This window comes from Symphalangus syndactylus, chromosome 2 (genome assembly GCF_028878055.3).
Source record: "Symphalangus syndactylus isolate Jambi chromosome 2, NHGRI_mSymSyn1-v2.1_pri, whole genome shotgun sequence".
Classification (NCBI taxonomy): Eukaryota; Metazoa; Chordata; class Mammalia; order Primates; family Hylobatidae; genus Symphalangus; species Symphalangus syndactylus.
Window position 1 is genome coordinate 145,370,922 of NC_072424.2, and position 20,694 is coordinate 145,391,615.

Below are 20,694 nucleotides of genomic sequence, written 5' to 3' on the forward strand. Positions count from 1 at the left end.
GACAGTGGCAGAGGGCAGGAAGGGCCAGGGTGGGGGGTGGCAGAACACCACGAGCACACACAGCACAGAGGGGACAACAGACACCAGGACCCCTCGGTGGGGAGAGCTGGGGACACGGTGGGGAGTTGTGCTGGGTGCACAAATGATCAAAGCGATAGTGCCCCATGTGTGTGCAGGTGCTGGTGTGTGTGGGCGCTGGTGTGTTACAGGTGACCTTGGGCCAATGAGCTCCAAACATCATTAGTGAGAAGAAAAGGGAAAGGAATGGAAACTCCACATTTGTATTGATAAACACAATAAATGGATTCTCGTCAAAGCAGGATGTCCCTGGCCCCAGCTCCTTCTTTCCCACCTGGAGTCTCAGGGCCACACCATTGAGGCTCAGTCCTCCAGCGAAGGCCGCCGTCCATCCGAGTGCCAGGGAGAGTTGGGCTTGGGAAGCCCCCGTCGTATTCCTGGGAGAGTGCGGCTTTTTCCTGAAAATGTACTGAGGCTCCAAGGCAAGGGTGGTCTCCGTGAGTACCTCCCGCCAGGGCACTGAGGGGACATCGGAACCCCTGTCCTCAGCTCATCAAGAAGACAACTTTGCACCCTGAGAAGGCAGAGGCGTGACCAGGCCCCAACGCAGACCCCACCTCTGAATGTCTTGTCTTCTCGACTGGCCTGTTCGTGATGGAAGAGGCTGGCCTGCCACGTTCGTGATGTCAGGGCCAGGCAGTGGACAGGCAGAGGGCACGAGGAAGATGAGGCCACCGCCAGGGTCTCTTCATGGCTGAGCCCTGGAGTCCTCCTCGGCCCAACTCTCCCTTCTTCTGGACAGCTGGTTTCCATCCTCTATCATGAGACGGGCCTGCTGAGAACATTCTAGAACTCAAGCTTCGGAGCCCTAAGTCCACAAAGCACAGGTTTTAGAAAACAGTGTGGGAATGCTGTTCCGTGGTGAAAAGGAAGGCAGAACTGACACAAGGACGGGTCTAAAGAATCCCACTGCGAGGGAGAAGCTGGACGCAAAAGGCCTGGCTCCATTCGGAGACGTGCAGTGAAGGCAGCATCTTCGGGGCCAGGGAGCTGGTGGCAGGGACTGCAGAGGGGCGAGGTTTCCTCTGGGGGTGGTCGGACTGCAGTGATGGCTGCACAGTTCCTAAATGCTCTGAAGTTTATGAAAGAGTTCGCTTTAGAGGAATATATTTTACAGTATGCAGACTATACCTCAATAAAGCTATTAAAATACACCACAAGTTATAAAGTGGTCACGCAAAAAGCCCTCAAGATATGGCAGGAAGTGCACCCGTGTGCCATAGCTCAACCCATTCCACCATGTGGGCATGAGTGTGAGACACGTGTGTGCTGTGTGAACGTGTGCCTGTGTGGATGTGAGTGGGCACACGCCTGCGCATGTATGTTCACATGCAGCCTTAACGTCCGGGAATGCTAGGGCTGCCCGCCCCTCCTCCACGTCCTCCTCTGCACAATCAGCAACACAGACTGATCCTTTTCTGCATATCACAGAACCAGGCGAGGCCCTTTACCGACTCAGCTGCGATGGCTGCAACACCCAGTCTCTGGATGAGGAGTCTGGGCTCAGGCCAAGCTGCTCAGTGAGTGGCTGGCCGGGGTCTCGCTCCATGCTCAGCCTCCATCCCCACCATCCAGCCTGTACTCTGCCCTTTCCCTTCGGCCACCCGACCCCGCCTGGCTGAAATCCAAAAAGAAACCCGGGGTCTCCTGGAAGGAGCCCAGGGCTGCCCGCTGGGTCCCCGGGAGGTCCCTGCTGTCCATCAGCACCACGAGGGCTTCTCGCTGCTCTCAGTAACACACTTCCTCTCCTCACACGTTTTCCCGGAAAAGAACGTTGCCCAGATGCAGCACATTTTGCTCCTTTGGTAAGTAGGGAAACTGAGGCACACAGCAGCTAAGTGACTTGTTCAGGGCCCCAGGCTCCAGGATTCCTGAGACCCGCCGCAAAGCTCCTCCCCGAATCTACTGACTCCCTCTTCGGAAATCATCTCAGAAGAGAGAGTTCATTCTTGTGAACGAACCATGCGAGCCTCGTCTTCTGGGATGACTGAGGCTGGTATTTGGGAGATGAACCATCTGACTTTTGCTGCTCTGCCCAAGCGGATGGTGCAGGGCCTGGGTTGGGGTGCGCAGCAGGATGCAGGGCCTGGGTTGGGGTGCGCAGCAGGGTGCAGGGTCTGGGCCAAGGTGGGCAGGGTGCTCCCCACCCCAATTCTTTCCCAGGCACTGCAGGGTCCAGGTAGGGTGGCTGGCAAGTGTCCCAGGCAGCCACAGGAGCCGAGGAATCGAAGCCTGGCCCAGGGCAGATGCTCTGAGGAGCCCCTCACCCACGGTGAGTTTACATGTGGAGTGCAGGAGGTGCTTGCCAGAAAGGAAGGAAAAGGGCAGCTGGAGACAGCCCTGCAGACGCCACGGGGCCACATTTATTCACCACCTGCTCAGACCTCGTAAGGTCCACTAACACCTTGAGCCCAGTAAACAGGGTGGGAGGGTGCAGGGCCCAAGCCCATCATCCGTCTTGGTGGTGCCAGCTTCTTGGTCTTCCGAACTGACCTTTGGCTGTTGAGAAAGGTCAGTGACGCACTGCAGGGTGTCTCTGCTGTCTCAGACAGGATGGGCGCTGGAAAGGCCATGACCTGCCTGCCTTATTTATCTGAGCATCAGGGAGGGCAACGCATTCCTGCAGGGGAGGCAGCGGTGCCAGCGGGAGCCGCCCCAACTGAACTTCAAGAAGTGATTCAGAGAAAGGAGCCGCTGTGAGCTAAGTGCCATGAAACCAGAACAATCTCCCATCGACCTGAATGAGAGGCTAAATCAACAAATTAACCCCAACAGGAAAGATGACCGAGAAGCCCGCCTGTTAGGACACTCCATGGGAAGAGGCCGTGAAGGGCAGCTGTGCGCTCCCCATCAGGTGGCCGGGCACAGAGCAGACTCGAAAGGCCCCTCTGCCCCTCGGGAGACAGGGGGGCCTGTCCCAGGGAATGGGGCCGGCAGGGCTGGGGCCCCAGCCTTCCGGTGTGGACAGCCTCCCTGACAAACACACACCGATCTGGGGTCTGGAAGGTGCGACGTCCATCCTGTCCCTGGCCGGCTCCCTCCATGACAGCACCTGCAGCCCTGCTGGCTCAAACTCACCTGCCCTTTGGAATGACAACAGTGTGGAATTTCGTAGGGAAAAAGCCTTCTTGTCCCTTCTGTGTTATCCTCCCAAGACCAAGACCAACTCTGAGACCAGGACATAGCGGGCGTCCCATGGTCGAGAGGTCCCACCTCCCATCTCATTCCTCCCCGTCACAGGGACCAAATGAGGGTGGCAACCAAACGGCCAGAGCAGGGGGCTGCAGCAGAAAAGGTTGAGGGGCTGCAGCAGCGGAGCAGGCTGTTGTGGGAGGGTGGGACCCACTGCAGGCCCCGTGGACATGGGTGTCACTCCTTCCCGTGCTCCTGGTCTGTGCCAAGCAGGCACGTGCCCACAAAGGGCTGGCAGGTCCCTCCAACACCACTGAGCTCCACAGTCCCCAGCTTCTGGTTATAAGGAATATTCGGGGCAGTCGGCTGGCCCTGAATAGAGTCCCTGAGCCAGGCAGTCATTAACTGCAGACCAGGATGCAGGGGTGACCTGGATCCTAGAGAACCAGAAAGGCCCCAACCTGAGGGCCTGTGGGGAGCTGGGCCTTTCCCACCTGACGCGCAGTGCGGAAGCTGCAGGCACGGACTCCACCAGGCCTCCCAGAAAGCAGCAGCCGCCTGGCCCAGGATGGCCGACACTCCAGCCTGCCTCCACATGGCCACAGGGAGGCCGCCCGGAGGGAGGGAGATCTTGTGGCGGGGACATCGGAGGAGCCCTCTCAAAGGCTTGGGACAGCCGTGGGGGGCCTCTGGGCGCTCCAGCCCCTGAGAATGTGCCCCTCTTGCCATTTCTACGAATGGCCACCCACAGCCACACGCCCGGCCATGGCTCCCCAGGACCGGCCACTGGGCTCCAGGGGGTATGCAGAGGAGGTCGGTCACTTTCAATGAAGCCACAACCTCCGTGAGAACAAAGGGACCATGAAGGCCTGGACGGAAGGGCGTGGCCACCAGCATGGCCACCGTGAGAACTGCAGGAGGATCTGCAACTGCCTCCCAGGTGTCCCTGCTCCAAAGCCTTCCATGGCTCCCTATCGCCCGGCCACAGCATCCAAAGCCCATGTGGTCCCCCGGCTCGCCACAGAGCCGCAGGATTAGGGCAGACCTTCTCGAATGTTGTGCTGGGTGCTAATGGTGAATCACTTCAAAATTCAAAGTTTGGCAAAAAAGTACAGAGTAGAACATAGAATTCACACACAAACAGAGTGGCCCCGCATCTCCCTGTCATGAGGGATCCGTGGGATGCTGCCTGCCTTCCAGCCCTGGAGCCACCCCATCCCCAGCAGGGACACCAGCCATGTCCCCAGCGTGGGCACCTATACCCTAGCATGGATACCACCAATGTCCCAGCATGGACGCCCACGTCCCCAGTGTGGACACTGCCCATGTTCCAGCATGAACATCCACACCTTCAGTGTGGACACCCACGTCCCCAGCATGGATGCCCATGTCCCAGCATGGATGCCCATGTCCCAGCATGGATGCTGCCCACGTTCTAGCATGGACACTCACATCTTCGGTGTGGACACCCACGTCCCCAGCGTGGACACTGCCCACGTTCCAGCATGAACACCCACATCTTCAGTGCGGACACCCACGTCCCCAGCACGGATGCCGCCCATGTTCTCATTGCGGACATGGGCCACTGGCTGTGCCCGATCATGCATCCCTTGGGCCCTCGTCTGTCACCCCCTTCGGCATCCCCACACTGCTGTCCTTGTGGAACAAGCTGGGCTTCTCCCTGTCTCCCCACACTGGATGGCACGATGTTCCATGGAAACTGTGGAGGCCGGGGGGAAGTCCATGTGACCCCATTCTGCCCTGGCCTGTGCCCTTGGGCACCTGTTAGCCAGAACCTTTGCTCTTTGCCCAGAGTGATCCACCTTCCGCCTCCTCGAGGCCTGATGGAGTGACCCAGCCGCCAAGGAGAGTAGTCCCCAATTCTGTGGCCACCTCAGCCCCACGCTCACCAGCCACTCACCTTTCCCCGCTCACTCTCCCTTGGGCCTGGTTTTCAACCACTGATTTCAGTTTTATTTCACTTTTTTTCTTCATGTGGTGTCTTGCTCTGTTGCCCAGGCTGGAGTGCAGTGGTGCGGGCTTGGCTCACTGTAACCTCTGCCTCCTGGCTCAAGCGATTCTCCCATCCCAGACCCCTGAGCAGCTGGGACCACAGGCGCGAGCCACCACACCCAGCTAATGTTTTGTATTTTTTGGTAGACACAGGGTTTCTCCATGTTGCCCAGACTGGTCTCCACCTCCTGACCTCAAGTGATCTGCCTGCCTCACCTCCCAAAGTGCTGGGATTACAGGCATGAGCCACTGTGCCCGAACTTATTGCACCTTTTTATGTGAGAAATTTTGCAGACAGTGCAAATGATTCCTCCTACAGAGTGGGGTATATGTTGGTCAGCAGAGCCTCCCACTCCGTTGACAATGTCAGTCAACCCAGGTGCACAGAGAGGTTAAAAGGTCCTGTCAGCCACACATCATAAGACGGCTCTGTGGGTGAGGGTGCAGTGGCCCTTCTCCCACCACTCAGAGCTCTGACCTGCGTGGACTGGTGTATGCAATGTGTGGGCTGCATGTGGAGCATGTGAGATGCGAGGACATCCCACTCCCAGGCTCTCAGCTACTCTCTGGGGAGATCAGCCTCCTGAGTCACGTCCCTTAAAGAGGGGCTGAAGCAGGTCACGTCTCTTAAAGAGGGGCTGAAGTAGGACCCATTCCTAGGTCCATCCCCTTCTGCTTCTGTTCACAGGGTCCCCAAGGACGCTGACCTTGCCACTTCTCTGGGCATGGAGATCCTCCCAGACCCTCACACTTCCACCCCTCGCACGGTGCTTCCAACCCTGGCCCCAGATCACAGATTGAGAACCCCCGGACCTGGGAGGGGCGGCATGAGCCAGCAGATCAGACACAGGGTGTCAGTGAGGGCGGGGCTCTGTGTGTGCTCCCAGCAGGGCCCCTCGGCCCCCAGGACCCTGCCCCGAAGAGGCTCTCTCCCTCTGGTTCCAAGTCTCCCCCACAGGCCCTCACCCCGCAACAAGCTGGGGGTTAGGGCGCTCTTCATTCCCATCTTAGAGATAAGAAAGCCGGGGGACACCAGGGCACACGCTGCCTCTGGGATGCTCCAGCTGGGGTCTCAGGGTGGGACCATGTGAGCCCGAAGCCTGCAGCCACCACCCTCCCGCCGTCACCTGCCCCTGCTGGGAGGCAGAGGCCCCTGGGTGCTCGGGTTCATTGCCTGCTCTCCAGAGTCACTGGCTTTTACTCTTGGAAAGAAACTACGGGCGGGGGAGTGGCTGGGAGGCAAGGCGATCACAAAGGCCTCTCAGCTGCTACTGCTGCCTCAGCTCTGGACTTTTCCCCCTCCACCCAGAGGGCAGATGCTTGGAATTCTCCCTGCTGCCTCCCCTGGCATCTGATCTTCTCGGGTATAAACATTCGCCTTGTGGGACCTCAGCTGCTGCCGCTGTTAACTCAGCACTTAAAAGTGCTCGAACCTCTCGGAAGACAGGAGCTGTGAATCTATCAGGACCAGAGGGCCAGAGGCTCAGCTGCTGCCAGGCAGGTGGAAGGGCTGTGTAGACAGAAACCCCCAGGCTACCCTGTCACTCCTGTCCCGGGCAGGAGGGCTGTGTAGACAGAAACCCCAGGCTACCCTCTTACTCCTGTCCCCTGCACACAGCACCAGCTAACACAGGCCTTCCACTGCAAGGCAAATGTTAACTCTCATAAACACGTGCGCTACTAACCAGGTGTTCATGTGACCCACGGGCCTGCCTGTCCACCTCCCCACCCAGGTGTCCATGTGACCCACGGGCCTGCCTGTCAACCTCCCCACCCAGGTGTCCGTGTGACCCACGGGCCTGCCTGTCAACCTCCCCACCCAGGTGTCCGTGTGACCCACGGGCCTGCCTGTCAACCTCCCCACCCAGGTGTCCGTGTGACCCACGGGCCTGCCTGTCCACCTCCCCACCCAGGTGTCCGTGTGACCCACGGGCCTGCCTGTCCACCTCCCCACCCAGGTGTCCGTGTGACCCACGGGCCTGCCTGTCCACCTCCCCACCCAGGTGTCCGTGTGACCCACGGGCCTGCCTGTCCACCTCCCCACTCCTCGGATCTGCTTTCGGACACTGACCAAACATGCCCTGCTGAGAGCCCAAGTCCTCCCCGCCAGTTTGGCTCCTGGGGAACGGGAGCTGTGGCTTAGGGGAAGAGGACAATTTGGAAAGTAAAATAACTTGATCCCAGGGCTGGCCCCACACCAGGGCCATACACAGGGGCCAGCAGACTGCCTTGGGGGCTGCACTGGGTGGTGAGGGTGGGCCCTGACATCAGGCACAGGTTCAAACCCAATCAGCCTCTGCCAGTGGGTCCCTGGGGGTCCCTGGATTTCTGTTGCCTTTGCTCCCTCAGCTGTATAGGGAGATCCTTCTGTTGCCGGTGGGTAAAGGGACCCAGGGAGTGTCAAAGCCCCTGGGACACGGTCACCGTCAGCCCCATTGTTGTTTTTAGAGAACGTTTTTGTGGAGCAACACCAGCTCCTCCTCGAAGGGCTGTGGCCCTGGAGGGACTCTCAGGAGGCTGTGGCTGCTTTCTCCTCCTTTCAGGGACCAGCCTCAAGAAGGTGGCTGGCATCTGTCCGACTGTCCTCTCCCGTGGGGAGCAGACCTCCAGGACACAGGTGGAGGAGGACCGAGGCAGGAGTGGCTGCCCCTGGTCAGCTGTGTTTATCACTCACACTGTTTACCGTCACTGTGCACAGATAATCAACAGCAGACGGACCATCAGCAGCTTCACGTCTGCTTCTGAATTCTCTATGAGGGTGCACCCCTTCCAGCAGCACTGGGGCAGGCCCCGTCTGTCCTCAGGTCCCTGGGAAGTTCCTGAGGGCCGCCCAGCGGGGAGCGGAAAATCGAAGGCAGACGGCACAGCAACTCTGTTTAGACAGAGACACTGCCCAGGTTTCAGTAGAAAATGCAACTCTGCTCCTGAAGGAAGTGGGAAGCCAGGGCAGGTGAGGGAAAGCACGTGAGCCCCGCAGTGAGAACAGACGCTCCCATGGAGGGGCACGAATCCTGCTGGCGCTGGTGGTGTCCCGTCATCCATTTATTTAAGGGATGTGCTGCCCTCCTCGCTGGCAGGAAAAGCAGCTGCTCAGCAATCGCAGCCCATCCTCCACCTGCTCGGGCTGCAGGTCGCGGGACTCAGTTTCTCAGTCTCAGCTTGGCTCTCCACCCCGCGTCTAGACAGTGAGCAAATCTCAGCGGTGTTACCCCCAAAACCCAGCCTCTGTCTGACCCCGTTCCCACCTCCACGTCCACCACTGGGACCCACCCCTGGCTGGCTCATCTCTCTCCTGGATGGTGACAACGGGCTCCAGAGTCTCCTCTGCCATTCTTGTCCCTCTGCCCCCCACGCTCTCAGCCCCATGATCATGCTAAACAGAGACCACAGCAGAGAACTCCCGCTCAAAGCCGACAAACGGCTCCCACCTCCCTCCTGAGCAGCCAGAGGCCTGAGAACCACCACAGCCTCAAGTCCCTTGTGGGCTGGACTTGTTCACTCTCTGGTCTCATCGTCTGCTCCCACTAAGGGGTCCCTGGGCTGCAGCCACCCCAGCCCCTTGCCTCCCTGCCCCTGGGCCTTTGCACATGCTGTCTGAGGGGCTCTTTCCCAGCGTGGCTGCCCAGCCCATCTCCTCCCTGTTCTCACTGCCCGCTCTCATGCTGCATTCCTGGGGAGGCCTGTCCTAAGCCTGCATGTTCATGGCTGCATATGGCATTTAGGGTAATCTCACCTGTGCCTATCTGCCTGTTTGTTGTTTGTTTCTCCCTGGAAGGAAAGTTCTGCAAGGTCTTACTTGCTGCTGTTCTGTTCCCTTCCGTCTCCCCACTGCTGAGAGCAGTTCTTGGCCATGGTGCGTGCTTAGCAATGTGTGCTGCGCTGAAGTTGGGAGGAAACAGATGACACCCGGGGCAATCGTCCACCATGCACGGTGCTTCCACGTGATTCTCAGCCGCCCTCTTGGGGGCTACTCTGTCCATTTTACTGATCTGCCAACATCAGGGCTCACGAAGCCAACTCCAAAATCCAGGTCTCCTGGTTTCCTTTCGAGGCTTGCCCACCGATCCAGGCCATTTGCTGGAGACCTCGGGTCGGCAGGAAGCCCTCACTGGCCGCCCCAGAGGACTCCGGCTCTGCTCCCTGCCCTGGGCTCCGTGGGGAGAAGGTGCCTGTAAACTGTGGGGGGTTATGGTCATGAATGTGAACCGCAAAAGTGATCATGAACGTGAACTGCAAACTTTTCAGAGCTTAGTGCAAAAAGACAAAAGATAGCCCACGCCTTCTTCCTGGTTCCAGACAACTTCCTGGTAACTAAAATGGTTACTGCCAGCCGATAATAAAAAGCCGAGGAGCCGCAGGGCTGGAGACCCCGCAGTGTGCGCCTTCCCAACAGAGGGCCAGGCTGCAGGTGCAGAGGCCCCTTCTCTGAATCCTCTTCCACGGACTCTGCTCTCTGTGCCCCAAAACTGCTCTGGCTGATTTTTCTGCCTGGAATGTCCTTTCCACCTGTGTCCCTGCCCAGAGCCTTCTCTGTCCCGCCAGGCCCCCAGCAGCGTCCTCCTCAGGTCCTCGCCCCTCCTCTTGTCTCAGGGTCAGGCTCCTGGGGACTCCGTGGCCTTGGTCAGGTGTCAGCAGGATGGCTCAGGTCGGATCTCCACTGTGCATCCTCCCCCTACGGAGCAGTGTCACTGGAGCCTGTGGGCGGATCTTGATGCAGAAACTCTGGGAGAGGCCAGCAACTGCATTTGGCGGGGCGCCAGCATCTGTGTATCTAGCAAGTGCTGGTGCTGCCGGCCCAGGGACCCTGAGAACATGGCCTCCGAGTGACACATGGGCCCAGTAGAGGACCACGGGCTAGAACCGAATCATAGCTCCTCAGACAGACAGGCTGGGGGGCTACTCCGCAGAAGCGAAACGCAGTCACCCAGAAACAAAATGGTCTCTGTTCTGCGCCCGCAGGTCCCAGACTAACAGACTCACTGCCACGGGCCCAACCCTGCCTTCATTCCACTCACTCCAGAAGGAAGTTGCTAGGAAGAAATGGTCAAGAGTGGCCAGTGACCAGTAGCCCCGTGTTCAGGTGTCCAGCACGGGCCAGTCGGCTTCCCCGTGAGGTCCTTGAATGAGCCAGGCTCTGTCCGGCCTCCACAGCGCTGCACTTCCTGGCCCTCTGCTGGGCTGCTGCTGGCTCATCTGTCGGCTCAAATGACATCTCTGTGGACAGAGCACTGCCAACCACCCAGCCACGGGCCTCGCCACGGATGCACCCGTGTGCCACCGTGCCCCGTCTGCTCTGAGGCTTGATGGGACCAGGATGGTCTTCCTTATTTGTCTATCATGTGTCCTGCTCGGTGTCACAGCAGCTCTTCCACTCCACAGTCCTTGTGCATCTCCAGGACTTTGCAAAGTGTTCTTCATACAGACTCACTGAACAAATGCACACTGGGCTGTTCTGGACTGAAGGTCTCTGTCCCCCAAATTCGCATGTGGAAATTCTCACCCGAGGGGGACGGTGTTAGGAGGCGGGCTTTTGGGAGGTGATGTGGCCATGGGGGCAGGGCCTCAGGAATGGGGTTAGTGCCCTTTACAAGAGAGACCCAGAGAGACCCTCCGCCCCTTCATCATGTGAGGACACTGCAATAAGGTGCCGTCAGCAAGGCAGCAGCCCTCACCACACACCAAATTGCCCGGTGCCTGGATCTCAGGCTTCAAGCCTCCAGACTTTGAGGACCCAGTGTCTATTGTTTAAGCTCCTGGTCTGTGGGATTTTGCTACAGCATCCTGAAAGGACTAAGACACTGTCCCAATCCAGTGACCACCAGGGTGACCTCTGTGGCAGCCACCCTGTGAGCAGGCCTGGCCAAGGACGAGAGGACAGAGGCAGCCGTGACCCCGGACATGCACACAACGTCGGTGTATCAGTCAGTTCTCACGCTGCTCATAAAGACATGCCCGGGAATGGGTACTTTATAAAGGACAGAGGTTTAGAGGACTCACAGTTCCACATGGCTGAGGAAGCCTCACAGTCATGGTGAAAGGTGAAGGAGGAGCAAAGAGATAGCTTCCATGGCAGCAGGCAAGAGGGCGTGTGCAGGGGAACTCCCCTTTATAAAACCATCAGATCCTGTGAGGCTTTTTCACTATCAGGAGAACAGCACGGGAAAAACTCGCCCCCGCGATTCAGTGACCTCCCACCGGGTCCCTCCCACCACACATGGGGATGATGAAAGTTCAAGGAAATAACCTTGGGTGGGACACAGCTCAGCCATATCAGTTAGGTCACTGAAAACAGGTCCTGGGATCCAGAGCTCTCAGAAGTCAAGGTCACGGTCATCATTCATCAAACATCCACAGCCCAGCCTGTCAGCAAGCACCACCGATGGCTATGAGCTGACCGGCCCCACCTCATACTCGGCCACACCAGCCCTGCGGAAATGTCGCCGCAGACCTGACAAGCAGCCTGCAGTGTAGACATTCGCTGAACTTTCACAGGAGACTCAGGCTTCCCGGACCAAGCCCGGGGCTCCCACTTGCCCGAGGCCCGGCAGCATCCTAGGAATTTAAATCAAGGCAAACTCAGTCTTTGTACGGAACCTCTAATGAGGTGCTCAGAGTTTTGCGCAGGCAGACCACGGGGATTAGAGGCCAGAAAACCTCTGGAACTATTCGGAGACTGTCCACTGAGCACATGTCCAGAGCAGGATAAACATGACCTTTATGATTAGACCCTCTGAGCAGCAGAGGGACAGCGGCTTCTCCGAAGTGATCAGCACTTTCTGCCTCTTCCTTAGAAGCAAGGTGGGTTCTGGCACAGGTGGACTCCAGCAGGGAGCAACTTGTTTGTTGGAGGTGAAATGAGACCTGGGTTTTTTTTGTTTCTTTGCTCTGTGGTTGGTTTGGTGTGGTGATTCTAAACAGCAGCCCTCAGGGCTTGATGTTCCGTGTGGGATGCTTATAAGGGACCTTCGACCTCGGCTGACCCCTGTGCTTCTCCAGACTCTCCCTAGCAGATGACCCAGCAGCTACCCCCTCTCCAGCTTGGCCAGCTCGGGAAACCCTCCCTGCCCAGCAAGGCCTGGCCCGCTCTGTTCTGTCCACCTGCCCCTCTTCCCAGGCAAGCTGTGTGTTTTTAAAAATAGATTTTATTTTTTAGAATAGTTTTAGGTTCATAGCAAGATTGAGAGGAAGGTGCAGAGAGCTCCCATGTGCTCCCTGCCCCCACCCACACATGGCCTTCCCCACCCACACATGGCATCCCCCCACCCACACATGGTCTCCCCCACCCACACATGGCATCCCCCCACCCACACATGGTCTCCCCCACCCACACATGGTCTCCCCCCACCCACACATGGCATCCCCCCACCCACACATGGCATCCCCCCACCCACACATGGTCTCCCCCCACCCACACATGGCATCCTCCCACCCACACATGGTCTCCCCCCACCCACACATGGCATCCCCCCCCACCCACACATGGTCTCCCCACACACACACATGGTCTCCCCCCCACACACACATGGTCTCCCCCCACCCACACATGGCATCCCCCCACCCACACATGGTCTCCCCCACCCACACATGGTCTCCCCCACCCACACATGGCCTCCCCCCACCCACACACGGCCTCCCCCACCCACACATGGTCTCCCCAACCCACACATGGCATACCCCCACCCACACATGGTCCCCCCCCACCCACACATGGCCTCCCCCCACCCACACACGGCCTCCCCCACCCACACGTGGTCTCCCCCCACCCACACATGGTCTCCCCCCACCCACACATGGTCTTCCCCACCCACACATGGCCTCCCCCACTTAGTGGTGCATAGGTTACAATCAATGAGCCTTTGTTGACTCGCCACCGTCACCCAGAGTCCGTGGTGACACCAGGGCTTACTCTCGGTGCCAGCCATTCAGAGTGGTTCCACTGTCCCCAACTCTCAGCGAAGGCAGAACAGCTGGGGAACGGGGTGAAGGTGCTTACACCTTTTCCAGATGGGTTCACACAGAGTCGCATCGAGCAAAGGGTTTACATTACCCCCATTTAACAGTTGGAGGAAACCGAGGCCCAAGAGGAATAAAAAAATTGCCCAAGACGGGTGCCTGTATTCCCAGCTACTCTGGAGGCTGAGGCAGGAGAATCGCTTCAACCCAGGAGGAGGAGGTTGCAGTGAGCTGAGATAGAGTCATTGCACTCCAGCCTGGGCAGCAAGCATAAAACTCTGTCTCAATAAACAAAACAAAACAAAACAAAAATTGCCCAAGAAACAATTACAGAAACAAGAACCAAAGTACTCGGCCAGGTGCTACTTCTACCGGCCCCTCCCTCGCCACAACCCCTTCTGTAACTCACCAGGGACTGGAGCCCTAGGGCAGGTCCAGTGTCCTCAGGGGCCAGAGCAAGCTCTGGGCCCAAGGACGCCCTGGTGCCTGCACAAGGGGTGCAAGGGATCAGAGGCGTCCTAGACCCTCAACAGAGAGTGGAGTTACCCCTGTGTGTTTAGAGAGACTTGACAAAGGCTCATCTAACAGAAGGGAGAGTGACTGTTTTTTCTGTACTTCACATCATGAATTTAAAAATCGGGGAAACTGTAGAAGGGGCACCGAGTGACCACAGCAGCGTGGTGCCTGAGCCGCCGGGGACAGAGCACGGAGCCCACCTGGCAAGATGCTGGGGACAGCACTTGCCCGTCCCAGGTTCTGTGGCAGTTTCCAATGCCCAAAAGAAGCATCTTCCCCCGACGGGCACAATGGACCACACAGGCAGCGGGAGCACGGAGCTGACCTGTTAGCTGCTCACAGAGGTCAGTGAGATGCAAGCCTGACCTGGGCCTTCCTGCCCTCGTGGACAAAGCAAGTCTCCTCTCAGCCTCTACACCCACCACAGAGTGAATGCAGCCACCCAGCCCCTGCCAGACCCCTGGCAGCCCCCGGCTTTGGACCAGGGTCCTCTGACTGTCCTTCTGTCTGTGCGCTCAGCCAGAGCCCCAGAGGGGCCTTTGTCACAGCCCTGAACTGCTCCCTACCAGGCCTCCCGGGACCTGGCACCTGTCGCTGGGGAGCAGGCCCAGGGCCCAGGATTCAGACACAAATGCTCAGCGACATGGATGGAGTAATGGGCCTCCTGCCTGATCTCCCTCCACAAACCCAGAAGAGCAGCCAGGAAGGTGCCCTATACGTTTCCAGAGTCTTGAAGGAAACCATTGACCCAAATTGTGTTATTCATGGAAAGGCACCAAAACAATTTAAAATATGCGAACCTCCAATCAGCGCTACCTGGTTAAGTTTTAAAACCCCACACGCCGCCATCCATTTAATTTTGCTACATTTAAGGACAACACAACTGTTTGGGGTTGGGGGCCGGCGGGGGCCGGCGCCTTCACTTTATCTGAAGTCCACAGGCCTGGTCCGGTTTCCAGGCACAGATGTGGTTTCTCCAGGCCCTTGAAGTGTACCAAGAACCGTGCATCTGGCAGCACACAGAACACCGCAAGGATGGCCCAGCCCCGAGAGCTCCCGTCTCCGGCGCCCGCACTGAGAAGCAGGCACCCTCTTTCCACAAGAGCCCAAATGGAAGAGTTCTAAGACACAGTAACTTCAACACGTGCACCTGGATGAAGGGGAAGCCATCAGCTTGGAGCTGGCAATGCTGGTAACTCTAGGCCTGAGGCAAGGACAGTGGAAGAGGAGGACCCCTGGCTGGTTTCAGGTGGGGAAAGGCCAGCTCCTCACTCCCACTTCCTAGTCGGGAAGGCTGGGCCGCCGGCACCTCTTAGCAGGACTGGTTGATCAGATGAACAAGCCAGTCCCCTGGCAAGACCTCGGGTGCGCAGCAGCCACTGGGCAGACAGACAAGGGCCCAGGCTGATCCTGACACTGGGGTCCGGGCCAGTGTGCTGCCCACATTCAGATGCCTGGGTCTTCGGGTCATCAATGGGCACCCTGCTGATGGGAGCTGATGTGACTCTAGGGGATGTCCAGGCCACACAGGGCTGGCCCACCAGGAACTGGGGTGGGTGCCCTGAGCCCGGCTCCCAGGAAGGGGAGAGGTGGCAGTTGTTGCCTTCACGGCTCCTCGGCCTTATCAGGAACACTGGCCAGATGCTCTGAAGCCTCCTGTTAGGATATGTTTCCCTTCCTAGGTGGCATCAGAGCAGTGGGCCGGCGGCTCTGGCCATGGAGGCCGGTCGAGGGATGGAGGGGGCGGGGCTTTTGAGTGTGGGCTGCCGGGTGAAGGCCAGGACCTAGCTGATCTCCGACTCGTTCACTCACAAAACAAAATTGTGCACCGACTCTGGGACACAGAAGTCTCCAGGCCTAGGGGCACAAAGGCAGCAAGACGAAGATTCATCCTATGAGTTCAGCGCCAGTGACAATCGCTTTGACTCCTGTGCGGGGGATGGGGAAGCTCCCTGGAGGGCGGAGGGTGGGGGAGTCCACAGGTAAGACCCCAGAAGAGGCTCCATTTCCATGTATTTTGCATCTTCTATGTGGAGCAGAGCTGGGACAGGTGCTTTACTGTCACCTCTTCCTAATTCCTGCTGTAACCTGCAAGGTTCTTGCACACTGCCCCGGGTCCCAACACCTCTGTGAGCCGAGACCAGAGCCCAGCTCAGCCTGCTGAGCCCAGAGCACCTGGCCACACTCCACCGGCTGCTCCACGTGTTTCATCACCACCATTAGAACACAGTTCACACGCGACTGGGACACCATGCCCCAGCGTGTCCACAGTAGAAAGTGTGAGGCCGCCAGGCCACCCTCCCCACACGACACCCTGCATGGTGCTGGCTTGGGATGTGACATTTTGGCAGCCAGTGCTGACCAGCATACAGCTCCATGATGCACCAATGGCCGTGGGTCATTGGTGGGGCACACAGCCCTGCACCAGGCAGCCCCAGCCCCACTGATGGGACAGGTGGGGCCAGGTGGGCTCCTGAGGCTTGGTTGGGGGCACCCAGTGGAGAGCACGGGGGAAGTGCCTGCACCTCTGCCCTCTCCAGAACATGGAGCCCAATGGGGGCAAGACCACCCTCCCTCGCAGCAAAGCCCTCCCTGGCCAGTTCCACTGTCCACCCTGGGTCTCTGCTGACCCCAGCTCTCCTGCTGGGCTGCAGACACAGCAGCCTCTCCCTCTTTTGACTGTGCCCTCCCCCCCATCTGGCTGTCCCAGCGGTCTTGAACACTCGTGAGAGGCAATGGCCTATTTGGAAGTCTTCAACTGGGCCCAGGCCCCTCCTGCTGTCCACCCCCAGTCCGTCTGCCACTGTGTGCTGTGCTCACCGTCCCAGGCCCAGGACACCCCAGCAGGCAGCCACCACTCCATAAACACAGATGGACTCTGACTAATTGTTCCACTTAGGAAATTTGGACTTAACAGTGGGTTTATCAGGGAATCAAATGCATTTCTGCACTTATAATATGTTTGGCCTAGGAGGGGTTTATCAGCAGGCCCCATTGTCATTTGAATGTCTGACCTTGAAAGGCAAATGGTTCCACATGGCTCCCAGAGCACCTGGCGCTGTGCCGTGTCACTCATGCCCACGATAATCTGCTGCAGGCTGCCTGCCCACTGGGCAGCGGGTGGCAGGAGACGGAAGCAGAGATGGCGCACTCCTGCTCACTGCCCACCCTGGCTCTATAAATATTTGTTCAAAGAAAGAAGTGACCTTCCAGCCCCAGTGCTGCCTTCCAAGTGGCACTCCCCCCACCGAGCCTGCGCCTGCTCTCCCTCCCTGGGTGGGGTTGGGATGGAAGAGAGACAGGGTCTGGGTGAGCCACCGGCTCCAGTCATGGACAGGAGGAGCAGGGATGCCTGCCCGGGGCGGGGGCTGTACCCTGTAGGCCACATGGACTGAAGGATCCCACCCGGCCCGGCCCCCAGCCTTGTGGGCCCTCAGCTTCTGGCACCCTGGGCGACGAGTGTGGGGCCAGCAACACCTCTCCCATGGATAATGACCCCCAACCAGCCCTGGTGACCGGCGCCCAGGCAGATCCTGTGCTGAACTCATGGGTGCTCCCAGCCCAGGCAACACCGAAAGAACTCCTGATGTTTGATGGGACCCCCAACACCATTCCACCTGGGGCCATGGCCATTGTCACCTGGTGCTCCCCCAAACGTTCCCGGAGGGACCCTAGGAGAGGTGAGGTCTCACCGACCCCGCCAAAAGCAACAGCAACGGCCCCCGCTGCCCCTGGCCTGGTGCCTCCCCCACATGCTCAAGGGGACGGGAGAGCAGCCCAGGCAGGGTGACCGTGGCTGCAGTGATGGCTGCACTGGGACAGACACCACCTGACATTGACCCAGGCAAGACAGGCCTGGGGTCCACCTCTGAGGAGGGGAGCCCTGAGCCTGTTCAAAATACAGCCATTTTCAAAACTGAAGGCAAAATTCCCATCAAATCCAAAGCCCTGGTCCGCATCTCAGTGAAGACGCTTCGGACAAAGCTCAAGGCTTTTTCCCCACTCTGGGTGGGGAAGTTCGTGTGGCTTGGGAAGCCACTGTACTTTTAGAATATGCCTTCCAAACAGACACCTTGTACATGTCAAGAAAATGACCCTACTGCTTCTAAAACAACAAGTAAAATTGTGAAACATCAGACAAAATCTGCGTTGTAAACAACCTTGCCCTGCCACCCCTCCCAACACCAACTTTAAAAGCTTAGAAGCCGCGAGTGACAGTGTGGATAAGCGGACAGCTCCAGTGCCTCCTTAGCTATGCGAGGTGGTCGCTGTACTTGCAGGAAGTGAGGGAACCCCTGAGAGGCCGAAGCCCCTCCCTTAGCAGGGGCCGAACAGAGCTCCTCCGAGGGAAAGCAGTGATCTGTGAGGCTGAGTCTGGGAACCCCCTCTCCGGAAGAAATGAGATGCAGCCCCTCGCCAGGTGCTTAGGAGGAGCCGTGGGGCCTCAGCGGAGGAACTTCACCAAAGACAGTCAATGCAGAGCCGGTGCGTCCTGGCTAAACTGGGTCTCGGAGACAGGCATCCCCACCTGGCCTGGCTTTCAGGGAGACATTTCCTGCTGCGTCCTGCAGAGAACACCCTGCGGTCCTCAGGTTCCCGACTTCCTTAGTCTTCTCGGGGCCTAAGGTTTCCTGAGTTCAAGTTCAAGTTCATATCTGAAGGGGTCTGACAGGGGCCAGGCCAGAATCCTAGAGAATTGGTACCCCGATGACCACTTGGCTGTCTCTAGAAACTTCTCCATGGGTCTGGACCCCCGCTCACCTCCGGGGTATGTGTTCCGAACTGTGGAGCTCATACAAGCCCACCAGGCCATTCCAGCCATGCCCAGAGACTGGAAGGGGCCCTGTAATGCATCCTGAGTCTCAAGAGACCTCCCCATTGCGTGATCAAGCCCAGGGTGCGTGGTGACTTCTTGTGCTGCAATCCTGGGCACCAGAGAATCCTTCTAAAGCCCACGGGGGATAAAGGAGACACAAATGATGCTGAGTGGGGGACGACTAACAGAGCCCCCTGTGCCCCCGGCCAACCAGGCTGCACTCCCCTGCCCCACCTGGAGTGGCTGGTGCTGGGGACAGCTCCTCCCCAGCTCCTGTTCTGTCTGCCTCTTTCTCCAGAAAGACAGACTGCACCTGCCCTGGCCCGCAGGAGCACCTGGGGTAGGTGAAGGCGCAGCCCACTTTGGTTTTCAGTTGTCTTTTCCTTAACACTTAATGGGGTGGGGGGGGGGCGGGGGCAGGGAGGTCCCACAGAGAAGGGCTGAAGTTCTGAAGTGGCATGGGTGGGGAGAGGTGGCATGGGTGGGGAGAAGTGGCATGGGTGGGGAGAGGCAGGATTTAGGGCTGCCCAGCGACGGCTCCCCTTCCCCACCACCCCTACTCAGTCTACTCAGGAAACATCACCACCTAGGCCCTTCCAGACTCTTACGGACACTTCCAGACCCTTCTGGAGGTCCTGCTCCCACGTTCGCTCACCTCCTACTCCAGCCTTACTTTCAAAGAGGGGAGAAAGGGGGAGCTTTGGACGACCTCATGGAACAAAGGTGAGGATGTCTTCACTTTGGTAATTAAATGCTTAGATGTCATTTTGTGACCTGATGTCTGTTCCTGCCCCTGCAGCACACAAATCACTCAAACCTGCACCCTGGCCAGGGTCTGCACCTCCTGCTCCGAGCACTGGCGGTACCTCATTCTCAGGTGCCGGCCTTTTGGCTCTGGAAGCAGCCACAGCTAGGAGGGCTGCTGGGAGAGGAGAAAACTTGGTTTGTAGAAGGCAGGAGCAGAGCCTGACTCCAGGATCCTCCAGGCCTGTGTGGGCACCTTTCAGGGTCCAAAGCCCTCTAGAAACACGCTCCAAAAACCAAATTCCAGCCCACACCAGGGTGAGGGTGGGGTGGGGAAGGGGGTAAAGGCAGGCAGAGCTTCTGGTTCCCTTGGCCAGCACCTGCTTCTGAGCGCAGAGCCGCAGGGAGGGCAGACAGGAGGCTGGGGGAGGGGACAGGGGAAGGGGAGGGTGTTGGACTGGAAGGGAGGTGGGGAGAGATGGGGGGAAATAGTGGGAGGTAGGGAGGGAGGGAGGTAGGGAGGGAGGGGGGAGGTGGGGGGGAAGTGGGGAGAAGTGGGGGCGGGGGGAGAGGGCCGGGGCTCCTTCCAGAAGGCAGGCAGGGTGCACTTAGCGCGGGGCAGGGAGCCCCGTGGGCAGGCGGGTCCTCCCAGACCCGGCCTCAGTCCTGGAAACCCCGAGGGGACGACAGCGGAAGCCGCCTGGCCCCTGCGCTCCGCTCCGAGCCCTGGGACGCAACCCCTGAAACTCGACAGTTCGCGCCACTCCCCGCCTCCGGGGTCCCCTCGCCCGGGGGCGGTGGCTGGAGAAGGGCGCACCCCGCCCGCGGAGACCCAAGCGCTCACCTTCGGGGGGCCGAGGTCCGGCTCCTCGTCCGGCTCCAGGCTCCGAGCCGTGGTCCCGCCTGCGGTGTAGGAGCGGCTGCGGCTCTTGTGCCCTCCGGGTAGGACCACGTGGGGAGGCAGCGGTGATCCCGGAGGGTGACGCGGCCCGGGCTCCGGATTGGCCGGCGCTGCCCGCCCCCTCCCCGCCCAGCCGACCCTCCCCGGCAGGACCGCGGGCCGTGCAGGGTCTCGAGGGTTGACCTGTCCTGGAGGTCGCACGGCCCCAGAGTTGCCTGTCCCAGGGGTAGCCCAGTCCGGAGGGTCGCTCCATGCCCGGGTCACGCCCCCCGATTGCCCGGCCCCGGGCTGCAGCGTCCCAGCCTTGCAGAGGCGATCGCGCCACCCACCCCAAATGGGCCGCCCCCTGCGCAGACGCACCGGGTTCCGCGCCCTGCAGGCTGCTGGCGACCCCGCTGCCGGGTTTCTCCCCGGACCTCACGGCCTGGACAGCCCACTCGGAACGGCGGCATGCATTTGGAGCCATCGCTGCCTGCGTTGTCCGTGGACCCTGGGCGGGCAGCGCGGACGCAGAGGGGAGACCTGCCCTGGGGGACAGTGG

The 20,694-nt window shown here is 59.2% G+C and overlaps 1 protein-coding gene across 1 annotated transcript in view; it reads right to left on the bottom strand.

The window, feature by feature from the left end:
• Nucleotides 1-20,203, bottom strand: part of FRMD1 (FERM domain containing 1) — a 43,677-nt gene extending 23,474 nt beyond the window's left edge. The window contains exon 1 of the mRNA XM_063623797.1: nucleotides 20,097-20,203. The gene's annotated coding sequence lies outside the window, so the exon portion shown is untranslated. The remainder of the gene's footprint in view (nucleotides 1-20,096) is intronic.
• Nucleotides 20,204-20,694: the final 491 nt, after the last annotated feature.